The sequence below is a fragment of the Neomonachus schauinslandi genome, chromosome 9 (assembly GCF_002201575.2).
Source record: "Neomonachus schauinslandi chromosome 9, ASM220157v2, whole genome shotgun sequence".
In the NCBI taxonomy this organism is placed as follows: domain Eukaryota; kingdom Metazoa; phylum Chordata; class Mammalia; order Carnivora; family Phocidae; genus Neomonachus; species Neomonachus schauinslandi.
This window is the reverse complement of record NC_058411.1, coordinates 139339937-139354801: the sequence shown is the minus strand read 5'-3', so window position 1 is coordinate 139354801 and position 14865 is coordinate 139339937. Positions and strand designations below refer to the sequence as shown.

At 42.7% G+C, this 14865-nt stretch overlaps 1 protein-coding gene and 1 pseudogene across 2 annotated transcripts in view; both read right to left on the bottom strand.

The window, feature by feature from the left end:
- PDE8A (phosphodiesterase 8A) overlaps positions 1-14865 on the bottom strand; it is a 169603-nt gene that overhangs the window by 106287 nt on the left and 48451 nt on the right. The window lies entirely within an intron of this gene.
- Positions 6375-11464, bottom strand: LOC110572390 (annotated as a pseudogene).

Genomic DNA, 14865 nt, shown 5'->3' with positions numbered 1-14865 from the left:
CAGGGTTGTGAGATCGAGCCCTGCCTTGGGCTCCATGCTCGAGCGTGGAGTCAGCTTGAGGTTCTCTCTCTCCCTCTGCCCCTCCCCCTGTTCTCTCTCTCTCAAAATAAATAAATAAAATCTTTAACAACAACAAAAGAATGGCTTTAAAAATTAATTAATGAATTAAAGTAAAGTAACCAAGAGTAGTTCTTAAGGCAGCTGCACATGTTTTGGCCCTCCTTCTTGAGAGGTGGGGGTCTTTGTTCCCTTCCCTTGAACGTGGACAGGCTCATAACTGCTTCAACCAACTGCGAACACTCACTCCCCAAACACTTCCCTGCAGGAACCTGGCCACCATGCTATGCGAAGTCCAAGCCACTGGGAAAGACTACATATAGGCACTTTGGTCAACAGTCCCAGCTGATCCCACCAGCTTTGGAGGCACAGCAGGCCCAAGGACCAGACATGTGAGAGAAGGGGTCTCAGAAGGATTCTAACTCACAGTCACTGGAGTCATCCCCTGCCATCTGAGGCCCCAGGTGTCACAGAACAGAGGCAAGCCACTCCCTATCAGGCTCTGTCCAAATTCCTGGGCCAGAATCCACGAGCATAATAAAATGTCTATTGTTTAATGCCACTAAGTTTGGGGTGGTTTGTACCAGAGCAGTAATGACTGGAACGACAGTGCTAGGCATAACCTGCAAAACTGAGGTCATGATCCATTAGTGGGCAGTTTGACAAACGCTGTTCAGAGGACACTAATTCAGTATGTGAAGCTTGGCATTCAACCCTGCAAAGTTCTCTGTGAATCTATGCATACTCAGGTTGTAACTGGGAATGGATAGGATGGGTTGGGTAGGGTAAGGTAGAAAGTAGGGTTTTGACCCCATATAAATGAGGCAGCATCAAAAAGGCTTGAGATTCATGGGAGCCAAACTCTGAAGCACAGGAAGGTCACATTGTTCTGGTCTGAGTCTCAAGGTGCTCCCAACCTCCTACGGATGGTCCAATGTCCCTGCATAACTATCTGCCAAAACAGATACTTAAGGTCCCCATGCCCCAAAAATGTTTTTGGTCTAAAGGCTACCTATTTACTTCTATCCACTTTCAACACTGTTGAGCCTATCTACAGTTTCAGGCTTTTCTGTTAATGGATAACTTTCATCTAAATATAAACTCAAGCTTAATCTGTTAAGGATTAGCAGATTCTTAAAAAAAAAAAAAAAAGGGCAGGGAGAGTAAGAAGCATTTTTGGTGGAAGGAGAGTGTCCCGCAGGCCTAGGGCCAGAAAACTTTTATTGGTTAAACAGGCTTTTGGTTTCTTTCTTTAAATGTCGCTAGTTAGGTTAATATTACAGTACTGGTCCTGAGGCAAAAAAAAAACCAGGAAATTCATGACGAGGACCGGACTCCCAGGAAGGACAGCCTGGGAATGGGAGCACTAAGGAAACTTCCCAAAAGGAAGGGAAGCTCTTTGAGCAAGTGCTCCTCATGCAAGGAGCTCATCTCAAGGACCCGGCCTCAAGGGAGTACCCCTTGAAAGGAAAGGTCCAGATCAGAGAGGAAATGGGAATGGGCCCTCAGGGAACCCTCAAGTCAGAGTTCAGCTGACTTCAAGCATTTATGGTGGCCTTGGGATATGAAAAGCATATTTCTATTATATGCTCAGTGCCCACAAAAGCAAGAGCAAACACCTCTGAGCTTGAGACGGCAGAAGAAAAGATCAAGCAAAAAGAAGAACTGGAAGCCACTCAAAGACCCTAGACTTAACTCATTTATGCACAGCGTGTCTCTCCCTAACCCATAAAGGAAAATGTTTCACTATTACTCCAGATAAACCTGGTTCCGTTTCTGTTTGTTTGTTTTGTTTTTAACCTGGATGTGCTATTCTTCACTGAATTCTTTAATGTGTAATGCATACGGGTCAATAAAAGTATCTAAAAACCTGTATCTGGGGCAATTGGTAAGCTAAAGTCACTGCTCAAAAAAGCACCTAACCACCAGCACAGCGGCTGCAGCCTGTTAGCAGACCGAAGCCAACAAGCACCAGCATGAGACCCACCAGCAGCAGAGAAACTAGCCTGGGTCCCGACTGCTGCCTGGTATGTAGGTACTCAGTAAGAATCAAGAGAAGAATGAAATGCATCAACAAACAGGCTGAGAAATTCTTGGTACCTGGGGAAGACTGAATACAAACAAGTTTCTTTTTTACCTCTTCTACCACTTGTACAGAAAAGCAAAAGGGAAGTTAACAAAACAAAAACAAAAGCCTAAGCGGAATGAACAGATGGACTGTGGCCTGCATAGAAATTATAGGTGGTCACTATGAAACAACTCTCTTCATCTGCATGGAATCTGGCTAAGGCCAAACTAAGAAAGGGCCATGTGACTTCAGAAAAAGATTCAAGATGAGCTGACAAAAAAGCAAAGTCACCCATTAGGGAGAGAAATAATAAACCAACCAAATTCACTTACTAAGTAGCAATTTCCTACGGTTCAACCAAAGAGATGCCAGGCACTGTGCCAGAGTTGCAAAGATACAGCCCCTACTCCACCAAGGAGGTCATGGTCTGGAGGAGAACGACAAGCAGACAACGACAAAATGGTATGCTACCTGCTAAGTCAGAGGTAAGCACAGACCACAGCACTCAAAAAGATTCTAGGGAGAAGTGATCTCATTCTTGAAGGGCCAGCAGGAGTCAGCCAGGCAGAGAAGGGGGCTACAGGAAGAAGAAATAACCAGCAAAGATCTGACGGCCAACCCATTTGGAAAGCTGAACAAACGCCTCTCTCCACTAGCTCCAAGGCATCTTCGGAGGCTTGGAGACAGCCAGTGCCAGCCATCCTAATCCCTTGGCAGACAAAACGCCACGCTGACATCACGCTTCATTCCCGCTCACCTCCACCTCCTTCTCTGAATATTCCAGCACCTCCCTGAACACCTGGAACATGGTCATCCCCTCTCCACCAGTGTCCCACCATCAACCTGCTGTCAACATCCATGTAAATAAGCCATCCAGCAACTCCCACAGGTTACAAGCCTGTGATTTTCACCTCTACCCTACTCCATTCCAGCCCCTCATGAGCCAGAACTGTCCCACGATGGAAACACTCAACTCCAATATCCTACTCTCTGACCAATATACCCATTCTGCCTGCTCAGTGGAACCCTTATTCTTCTTCTTAAAATTCTCTTCCAATCCATTCACTCTTCTACTTTCTTCCCAATTTACCACCTCTCCTATCCTGTACAAACCACCCCTCCTGATAAAGTGCTACCCTCTCATTTCACCTTCTGCTCTCCCACCTCCCTTTCCCTGCTAACACAATGTGGGGCAAATTATGTGCCCTAATCAACACAACTGTTCATTTCCTATGTTTCTACACCTGGGATGCTGGGCCTTACTGGAGAAAATCACACAGCTTTGCAGACTGAGGCCACCAAGCATGCATGGTCTCTACCCCCAGCTGCTTGGAAATCTCTCTATAGGCCCCAGATAGCTCTTATCCCCCCCCCCATCTCTTTCCCTATTCAATGATGTCTTCACGGTTTGTGTCCCCTCACTCCTAGGATAGGACCACACTTCTATTTCATAAAGAAAAATAAGGCAATCAGGCAATAATAACTCCTTACAATTTGTGCCTTCTCCTAACCTGCAAAAACGGTAGCATTCACTTCCATGTACACTTCCTTTCTTATAATGTCTTCCTAAAAGAAATGTCCTTCCTCTTGCCCAGAGCTAATCCTATCACCTAAGCCCACCTCTTCAAGGATCGCAACAATAGTCCCTCTGTCCTAACTGGCAATCTTCTCCTCTACCTATGCCTGACGCTTTCCCTTCAGCATGTAAACATGCGCATCTATCTGCCATTTAACAAAATGAACAAATCTTCCCCAGACCCCGTTAGATGGAAATCCAATGCATGCTACCATGCCATAGACCCTTCTGAAAAAAGCAGTCTCAGCTGGTTTCTTCTAGTTGATACGCTATGTTTGTTCTGTGCCACAGACATCAGACAAAACCACTCCCAATACCCAGACGTCGTTGGTAGGCTGTGGAATAGTGCTGGAGCGGAGAGGACAGCAGACAAGCAGAGGCGGCTTGGTGCCCAAACCACAGCAGGGGTGAGAACTGGACCCAAGCAGGTCTTCTCTCAGGAGAAAGGTGAAGCAGGCATGCATGTTGGAGTAAAGCTGCTCTTTGCCAGAACGCCGCTGTATCTCAGTTAAGAGACCTGAGGCTGACTGCAAGTTGCCGTCATGCCAAAACATGCTAGCCAGCATTTAAAACTCACCATTTGGTAACCATTATGGTAATAAACGTTTCAGGCAAAAATCATCAATAGATGATAAAACTAGTTGGTGAAAAGTTTAATGAGAAAAAGGATATTTACATAGTCTCAAAATATCTGCCCAGAAGATATTCACGGATTTCAAAGGGAAAAATAGGAAACTCACAAGACACTATCTTAATCAAGGAATCCCAGCGAACAGCACTAGGAATGGAAAAGGGGACATAACGTGCCTTCCAATATGATGCACTGAGAAGGCCATAACATGTCTGTGGTATTCCTGCCAAAAATGCATAACCTGAATCTATCATAGGGAAACAGCAGACAAACCTAAAATAGGGAAAATTGTACAAATAACTGGCCTGTACTCTTCCAAAATGTCTAGATCCCAATATAAACACCAAGGGACGTTCTCTGATTAAAGACTAAAGAGACATGACAACTATATGGGTGATCTTGGATTGGATCCTAGATTAAAAAATAATTTTCCTTGGGGCACCGTGCAGTTGGTGGGCATCCAACTCTTGGTTTCAGCTTGGGTCCTGATCTCAGTGTCGTGGGATCAAGCCCTACACCCGGCTCCCAGCTCAGCAAAGAGTCTGCTTGGGATTCTCTTTCCCTCGCTCCCTCTACCCCTCCCACTAATGCTCTCTTTCTCTCTCAAATGGGTATGTAAATCTTTAAAAAATAATAACAACATTAATTTTGCTTTGTTATAAAGGAAATCAGTGAGACAACTGGTAAAATCTGAGTAAGGTTTATGGAATAGGTAACAGTATTGTAACAATATTAATTTCATTATTCTGATATCAGTATTGATTATAGAAAACGTCCTCGTTTTGAGGAAATACATAATGAAGTATTCAGGGGTAAAGGGACATAATGTCTGCAACTTACTTTCAAATGATTCCAAAAATAATTATAATATGGATACAAGCAGAGAATAAATGGTAAGAGCACACAGTAAAATGTGAACATTTGGGCAATCTGTGTGAGGAGTATCAGAAATTCTTTGCACTACATTTTTTCCAACTTTTCTGTAAGTCTGAAATTATTTCAAAATTTAAAAATAGTTTTTTGTTTAAGCCCCAAATTGCGAGAAGTACAAGGAAAAAGCGGCCAAAACCACAACTGTGCCACTCTCCTTCTTTGGCAGACTGGGCACATACCAAATAAACACAGACAGGACGTGGAAGATTAATAAGCGAATTTAACTGATATACTTAGAACTTTGTACCTGAGAGAGAATATGTATTATTTGCAAATGACTGTGGACATTTAAATAAAGAGGCAATAATGAGCCTCCTTCTTGGACTCGTTCCTGACTTTAATGGTGGCTCCATTTCTGGCGTGAATCACCACATCAACCACAGAGTGCCAGGAGAAAGGGGCTAAGAGAACCCCAGCCACAAGGACTCGAAAGAACCACCCCCCACACTAAGCCCTCCAAAGACCCAAGAGCTTTTTCAAAATGTCTTATTATGAAAGTTTACAAACATACACAAAAATAAAGAACAGTATAAGGAGCCTCCATATGCCCACCCAGATTCAATTATTATAATTTTGACACACTCGCTACATCTACCCTTTTTTTGCTATAGTTTTTGGGTTTTGTTTTGTTTTTTTACTTCACACACAGTGAGGATTAAGGAGGGCATTTGTGGTGAGGAGCACCGGGTGTTGTATGTAAGTGCTGAATCACTAAATTCTATACCTGCAACTAATATTACACTGTATGTTAACTTAACTGGAATTTATTTTTTTTTAAGATTTTTTATTAGACAGGGAGAGAGTACAAGCAGGGGGAGTGGCAGGCAGAGAGAGAGGGAGTGGCAGGCTCCCTCCCACAGGGAGCCCGATGCGATGCAGGACTCCATCCCAGGACCCCGGGATCATGACCTGAGCCAAAGGCAGACGCTTAACCATCTGAGCCACCCAGGCACCCTGACTAACTGGAATTTAAATAAACACTTGGAAAGAAAATAAAGCAAAAAAAAAAAAAAAGTAGGCGGTTGGAGATTTTATGCTTTACCTGGCATTGTGAACCTGTATTAAAATAAATGTATAATGAAAAAATATTTTTAATAATAAAATATCACAAGTAAGTTTGAAAAATCATCTGGCATCTTGCTGTTTCTATAGAGGGACAACTTAGATCTTACTCATCAACCTGCTGAACTGTTCCTTTTTCAGAAACAGACACCATCCAAAAATTTTCTGATATCCTTATTTTTAACTGTTGTGTCTTGCTGAATCAAAGCAACTGAGTTTGATACAAGTTCAATGTCATTTCCTTCAAGAATTAACTCATCATCCTGGGCTTGACATACTGAACAAGAAACACCTGGCCTCATCCAAACCCTGCAGATGTATTTTTCACCTAAGAAATTTTGAATTTTTTTTTTTTTTTAAGATTTATTTATTTGACAGACAGACAGTGAGAGAGGGAACACAAGCAGGGGGAGTGGGAGAGGGAGAAGCAGGCTTCCCACAGAGCAGGGAGTCCAATGCGGGGCTCGATCCCAGGACCCCGGGATCATGACCTGAGCCGAAGGCAGATGCTTAATGACTGAGCCACCCAGGCGCCCCAAAATTTCGAATTTCAACAAGAGAACCATTCTCCCGAATAACAGTGTTGATGGGGAAGTGAGCCTACACGGACCTCATCTTGTAACGGAAGCCCAGTTTCATGCCCTTAATCAGGTTCTGTATGTGACTACAGACAGAAAAGAACTGGCTACGGTTCGTACTATCTCCCCACCATTTGTCAACTCGGAGCCTCTTCTTTCTGAGGAGACTGAGTCCTACACTGAAGTGATTGAAGTCCCTCTGCAGGGCTCCTCTGGGGCCCCTCACAATAACAGTGTGTCCCTTCAGAGTGATGTCGACATTTTCTGGAATGTCGACAGTCTGCTGAGAATGGCCTTCATTCTTTCTCACAGGAGATGTGGCAAAGAGAGTGCTATCGTATTTTAAAGCAACTCTCTAACATTTTTCACCCTGAAATACTTCTGTGTATGTACAGACTCTTCTTCCCAACCACAATTCCACTATAACTAAGTAAAAAATAATCCCTTAATATCCTCTATCACCCCTGCAAATTTCCTTGACACAGGAGCTTTGAATTCCCAAGTTCCTCCCCTCAGAATGGTGGACTCACAGCAAACGTGCTCCCTGTGGAGGGCAGCCTCTTTAGACAAGGAAGCCAGGAGCCTTGACCACCCCACACAAGGAACCACCTGCTAGCAGCCTCTGGAACAAGGACAACTTTCTATGTGAAGCAAAAAAATGAAAATCTATTTTAAAAACGGAGAAAAATATTGCCATTATAGGGTCAAAGAGTAAATACCCTTCATAAAGGGTACTTATATTCCAAAATAAAAATAATCAAAGAACATAAAGAATTGAGGGTGCCTGGGTGGCTCAGTCAGTTAAGCATCTGCCTTCAGCTCAGGTCATGATCTCAGAGGCCTGGGATTGAGTCCCACAGGGTCCAGCTCACATGGTGCGGCTCCCTGCTCAGCAGTGAGTCTGCTTCTCCCTCGCCCTCTGCCCCGCCCCCCGCCACGCTCGAGTTCTCTCTCAATAAATATGTAAAATCCTAAAAAATGATGATAAATAAATAAATAAATATATATAAAATGCCTCAAAGAACTGGCAAAGGAGGGGCACCTGGGTGACTCAGTTGTTAGGCGTCTGCCTTCAGCTCGGGTCATGATCCCAGGGTCCTGGGATCCAGCCCCACATCAGGCTCCCTGCTCAAAAGGAAGCCTGCTGGGGGGGCGGAGCAAGATGGCGGAGGAGTAGGAGACCTGGATTTCGTCTCCTCTCAGGAATTCAGCTGGATAGGGATCAAACCATTCTGAACACCTACAAACTCAACAGGAGGTCGAAGAAAAGAAGAGCAACAACTCTCTCATCAGAAAAGCGACCACTTTCTGGAAGGTGGGACGTGCGGAGAAGTGAATCCGAGGCGATATTCGGGAGGATAGACGGCGGGGGAGGGGCCTCCGGCGGCCGCTTCTGGCAAGTGATAGAGCCGCGGAGCACAAAATCGGAACTTTTAAAAGTCTGCTCCGCCGAGGGACGTCACTCTGGTGGCTAAGCGGGGGGTGGAACCCTCCGGGACAGTGTGGTCTCAGGACCCTCGGGGTCACAGAAAGACCGGGGGTGCCTGAGTGTGGCAGAGCTCCCAGGTATCGGAGCAGGGAAGCCGGCTGCAGAGGCGCAGCCCAGCTCGGGGTTGCCATAAACTGTGATCCGCGGCACAGTCAGGCCACTGCTCCTCCAGCAGGGACCCAACAAGCGGCAGATCCGGGGAGACTCACCTTCCTCCCCTGGGAGGAGCCGCGGGGGAGTGCACCGCAGGGATCTGCTGGGTTTGGAGACTCCACCCGGGGTCGGGTGCCAGAGATAGAAACGCACGGTCACAGGCCGGGTGAGCACGGAGTGCGGCTGGAGACCGGGGAGACGGGAGTGACTGACGGCTTTTCTCTGGGGGCTCACTGAGGAGCGGGGCCCCGAGTTCTCGGCTCCTCAGGGGCGGAGATTGGGAGGCCGCCATTTTCACTCTCCGCCTCCAAAGCTGTACGAAAAGCTCGAAGGGAACAAAAGCCCCGGAGAGCAAACCCCAGCAGATTACTTAGCTGGGAGGGGGCAAGGGCGGGGCAATTCTGCCTCCGGCAAAGACATTTGGAAACCACGGCAACAGGCCCCTCCCCAGAAGATCAGCGAGAACAGCCAGCCAAGACCAAGTTTACCCATCAATGAGAACGGCAGAACTCCAGCTCTAGGGGACTACTGCACATAGAATTCATGGCTTTTTTACCATGATTCTGTAGTCTTTCAAAGTTAATTTTTTTTTAACTGTCTTTTTTTCTTTTTTTATTCTTTTTGAATTTTTCTTTTTCCCTTTTTCAACCAACATCTTATCAATCCCTTTTTTTTTTAAAAAAAAAAACATTTTTATTTTTCATTTTTAGAGTCATATTCTATCCCTTCATAGTAGTTACCCATATTTTTGGCTTATATATATAAGTTGTTCTCTCTTTAAAATTTTGAGATAGTTTCTTCTAACAGATCAAAATATACCCTAAATCTCTAGTATATGGTGTTTTCTGTTCCCCTGCCTGATCACATCCTCTCCCTTTTTTTTTTCTTTTTTTAAATCCTCTTCTTTCTTTTTTCAAACAACTTCTTATCAATTCCTTTTATAAAATTTTTTATAATTTCCATCTTTACAGTCATATTCCATCCCTTCATCATATCAACCCTTATTTTTGTACATATATAAGTTTTTCTTTCTTTAAAATTTTGGTAGGGACTTTCTTCTAAAAGACCAAAATACACCCCAAATCTAGTGTGTGGCACTGATCATATTTGATCACATTCTGGTTTTTTTGTTGCTGTTTTGTTTTGTTTGTTTTTGTTTTTATCTTTATCTTTTTCTTTTTTTTCTTTTTCTTTTTTCTCTCTTTCCCTTTCTTTTCCCACTGCTTCAGGTTTTTTCTGATTTGTTTAGAGTATATTTTCTGGGGACGTTGTTACTCTGCTAGCATTTTGTTCTCTCATTAATCTATTCTCCTCTGCACAAAATGACAAGACGGAAAAAATCACCTCAACAAAAAGAACAAGAGGTAGTACCGACTGCCAGGGACCTACTCAATACGGACATTAGTACAATGTCAGATCTAGAGTTCAGAATCATCACTTTAAAGATACTAGCTGGGCTTGAAAAAAATATGGAAGTTATTAGAGAAACCCTTTCTGGAGAAGTAAAAGAACTAAAATCCAACCAAGTAGAAATCAAAAAGGCTATTAATGAGGTGCAATCAAAAATGGGGGCGCTAACTGCTAGAATAAATGAGGCAGAAGAGAGAATCAGTAATATAGAAGATGAAATGATGGAAAATAAAGAAGCTGAGAAAAAGAGAGATAAACAACTACTGGATCACGAGGGCAGAATTCGAGAGATAAGCGATACCATAAGATGAAACAACATTAGAATAATTGGGATCCCAGAAGAAGAAGAAAGAGAGAGAGGGGCAGAAGGTATAATGGAGCAAATTATAGCAGAGAACTTCCCTAATTTGGGAAAGGAAACAGGCATGAAAATCCAGGAAGCACAGAGAACCCCTCTCAAAATCAATAAAAATAGGTCAACACCCCGACATCTAATAGTAAAACTTACGAGTCTCATAGACAAAGAGAAAATCCTGAAAGCAGCTCGGGAGAAGAGATATGTAACCTACAAGGGTAGAAACATTAGATTGGCAACAGACCTATCCACAGAGACCTGGCAGGCCAGAAAGGACTGGCAGGATATATTCAGAGCACTAAATGAGAAAAATATGCAGCCAAGAATACTCTATCCAGCTAGGCTGTCATTGAAAATTGAAGGAGAGATAAAAAGCTTCCAGGACAAACAAAAACTAAAGGAATTTGCAAACACAAAACCAGCCCTACAGGAAATCTTGAAAGGAGTCCTCTAAGCAAAGAGAGACCCCAAAAGCAACATAGACCAGAAAGGAACACAGACAATATACGGTAACAGTCACCTTACAGGCAATACAATGGCACTAAATTCCTATCTTTCAATAGTTACCCTGAATGTAAATGGGCTCAATGCCCCAATCAAAAGACACAGGCTATCAGACTGGATTAAAAAACAAGACCCATCGATATGCTGTCTGCAAGAGACTCATTTTCGACCCAAAGACAGCCCCAGATTGAAAGTGAGGGGGTGGAAAACCATTTACCATGCTAATGGACACCAAAAGAAAGCTGGGGTGGCAATCCTTATATCAGACAAATTAGATTTTAAACCAAAGACTGTAATAAGAGATGAGGAAGGACACTATATCCTACTTAAAGGGTCTATCCAACAAGAAGATCTAACAATTGTAAATATCTATGCCCCTAACATGGGAGCAGCCAATTATATAAGCCAATTAATAACAAAAGCAAAGAAACACATCGACAACAATACAATAATAGTGGGGGACTTTAACACCCCCCTCACTGAAATGGACAGATCATCTAAGCAAAAGATCAACAAGGAAATAAAGACTTTAAATGACACACTGGACCAAATGGACTTTACAGACATATTCAGAACATTCCACCCCAAAGCAACGGAATACACATTCTTCTCTAGTGCCCATGGAACATTCTCCAGAATAGATCACATCCTAGGTCATAAATCAGGTCTCAACCGGTACCAAAAGATTGGAATCATTCCCTGCCTATTTTCAGACCACAATGCTTTGAAACTAGAGCTCAATCACAAGACAAAAGTCAGAAAGAACTCAAATACATGGAGGCTAAAGAGCATCCTACTGAAGAACGAATGGGTCAACCAGGAAATTAAAGAAGAATTAAAAAAATACATGGAAACCAATGAAAATGAAAACACAACTATTCAAAATCTTTGGGATGCAGCAAAGGCAGTCCTAAGAGGAAAGTATATAGCAATACAAGCCTTTCTCAAGAAACAAGAAAGGTCTCAAGTACACAACCTAACCCTACACCTAAAGGAGCTGGAGAAAGAACAGCAAATAAAGCCTAAACCCAGCAGGAGAAGAGAAATAATCAAGATCAGAGCAGAAATCAATGAAATAGAAACTAAAAGAACAGTAGAACAGATCAATGAAACTAGGAGCTGGTTCTTTGAAAGAATTAACAAGATTGATAAACCCCTGGCCAGACTTATCAAAAAGAGAAGAGAAATGACCCACATCAACAAAATCATGAATGAAAGAGGAGAGATCACAACCAACACCAAAGAAATACAAACAATTATAAGAACATATTATGAGCAACTCTATGCCAGCAAATTAAATAACCTGGAAGAAATGGATGCATTCCTAGAGATGTACCAACTACCAAAACTGAACCAGGATGAAATAGAAAACCTGAACAGACCTATAACCACTAAGGAAATTGAAGCAGTCATCAAAAATCTCCCAAAAAACAAAAGCCCAGGGCCAGATGGCTTCCCAGGGGAATTCTACCAAACATTTCAAGAAGAATTAATACCTATTCTTCTGAAACTGTTCCAAAAAATAGAAATGGAAGGAAAACTTCCCAACTCATTTTATGAGGCCAGCATTACCTTGATCCCAAAACCAGACAAAGACCCCATCAAAAAGGAGAATTACAGACCAATATCCCTGATGAACATGGATGCAAAAATTCTCACCAAAATACTAGCCAATAGGATCCAACAGTACATTAAAAGGATTATTCACCACGACCAAGTGGGATTTATCCCTGGGCTGCAAGGTTGGTTCAACATCTGCAAATCAATCAACGTGATACAATACATTAACAAAAGAAAGAACAAGAATCATATGATCCTCTCAATAGATGCAGAAAAAGCATTTGACAAAGTACAGCATCCTTTCTTGATCAAAACTCTTCAGAGTATAGGCATAGAGGGTACATACCTCAATATCATAAAAGCCATCTATGAAAAACCTACAGCGAATATCATTCTCAATGGGGAAAAACTGAGAGCTTTCCCCCTAAGGTCAGGAACGCGGCAGGGATGTCCACTATCACCACTGCTATTCAACATAGTATTGGAAGTCCTAGCCACAGCAATCAGACAACAAAAAGAAATCAAAGGCATCCAAATTGGCAAGGAAGAAGTCAAACTCTCACTCTTTGCAGATGATATGATAATACTTTATGTGGAAAACCCAAAAGACTCCACCCCAAAACTGCTAGAACTCATACAGGAATTCAGTCAAGTGGCAGGATATAAAATCAATGCACAGAAGTCAGTGGCATTCCTATACACCAACAACAAGACAGAAGAAAGAGAAATTAAGGAGTCGATCCCATTTACAATTGCACCCAAAACCATAAGATACCTAGGAATAAATCTAACCAAAGAGACAAAGGATCTGTACTCAGAAAACTATAAAATACTCATGAAAGAAATTGAGGAAGACACAAAGAAATGGAAAAACATTCCATGCTCATGGATTGGAAGAACAAATATTGTGAAGATGTCAATGCTACCTAGAGCAATCTACACATTCAATGCAATCCCCATCAAAATACCATCCACTTTTTTCAAAGAAATGGAACAAATAATCCTAAAATTTGTATGGAACCAGAAAAGACCCCGCATAGCCAGAGGAATGTTGAAAAAGAAAAGCAAAGCCGGCGGCATCACAATTCCGGACTTCCAGCTCTATTACAAAGCTGTCATCATCAAGACAGCATGGTACTGGCACAAAAACAGACACATAGATCAATGGAACAGAATAGAGAGCCCAGAAATGGACCCTCAACTCTATGGTCAACTCATCTTTGACAAAGCAGGAAAGAATGTCCAATGGAAAAAAGACAGTCTCTTCAACAAATGGTGTTGGGAAAATTGGATAGCCACATGCAGAAGAATGAAACTGGACCATTTCCTTACACCACACACAAAAATAGACTCCAAATGGTTGAAAGACCTCAATGTGAGACAGGAGTCCATCAAAATCCTAAAGGAGAACACAGGCAGCAACCTCTTTGACCTCAGCCGAAGCAACTTCTTCCTAGAAACATCGCCAAAGGCAAGGGAGGCAAGGGCAAAAATGAACTATTGGGACTTCATCAAGATAAAAAGCTTTTGCACAGCAAAAGAAACAGTCAACAAAACCAAAAGACAACCAACAGAATGGGAGAAGATATTTGCAAATGACATATCAGATAAAGGGCTAGTATCCAAAATCTATAAAGAACTCATCAAACTCAACACCCAAAGAACAAAGAATCCAATCAAGAAATGGGCAGAAGACATGAAAAGACATTTTTCCAAAGAAGACATCCAAATGGCCAACAGACACATGAAAAAGTGCTCAGTATCGCTCGGCATCAGGGAAATCCAAATCAAAACCTCAATGAGATACCACCTCACACCTGTCAGAATGGCTAAAATTAACAAGTCAGGAAATGACAGATGTTGGCGGGGATGCGGAGAAAGGGGAACCCTCCTACACTGTTGGTGGGAATGCAAGCTGGTGCAGCCACTCTGGAAAACTGTATGGAGGTTCCTCAAAAAGTTGAAAATAGAGCTACCCTATGATCCAGCAATTGCACTACTGGGTATTTACCCCAAAGATACAAAAGTAGGGATCCGAAGGGGTACGTGCACCCCGATGTTTATAGCAGCAATGTCCACAATAGCCAAACTGTGGAAAGAGCCAAGATGTCCATCAACAGATGAATGGATAAAGAAGATCTGGTATATATATACAATGGAATATTATGCAGCCATCAAAAGGAACGAGATCTTGCCATTTGCAACGACGTGGATGGAACTGGAGGGTATTATGTTGAGTGAAATAAGTCAATCAGAGAAAGACAAGTATCATATGATCTCACTGATATGAGGAATTCTTAATCTCAGGAAACAAACTGAGGGTTGCTGGAGTGGGGGGTGGGGTGGGAAGGATGGGGTGACTGGGTGATAGACACTGGGGAGGGTATGTGCTCTGGTAAGCGCTGTGAATTTTGCAAGACTGTTGAATCTCAGATCTGTACCTCTGAAACAAATAACGCAATATATGTTAAGAAAAAAAAAAAAAAAAA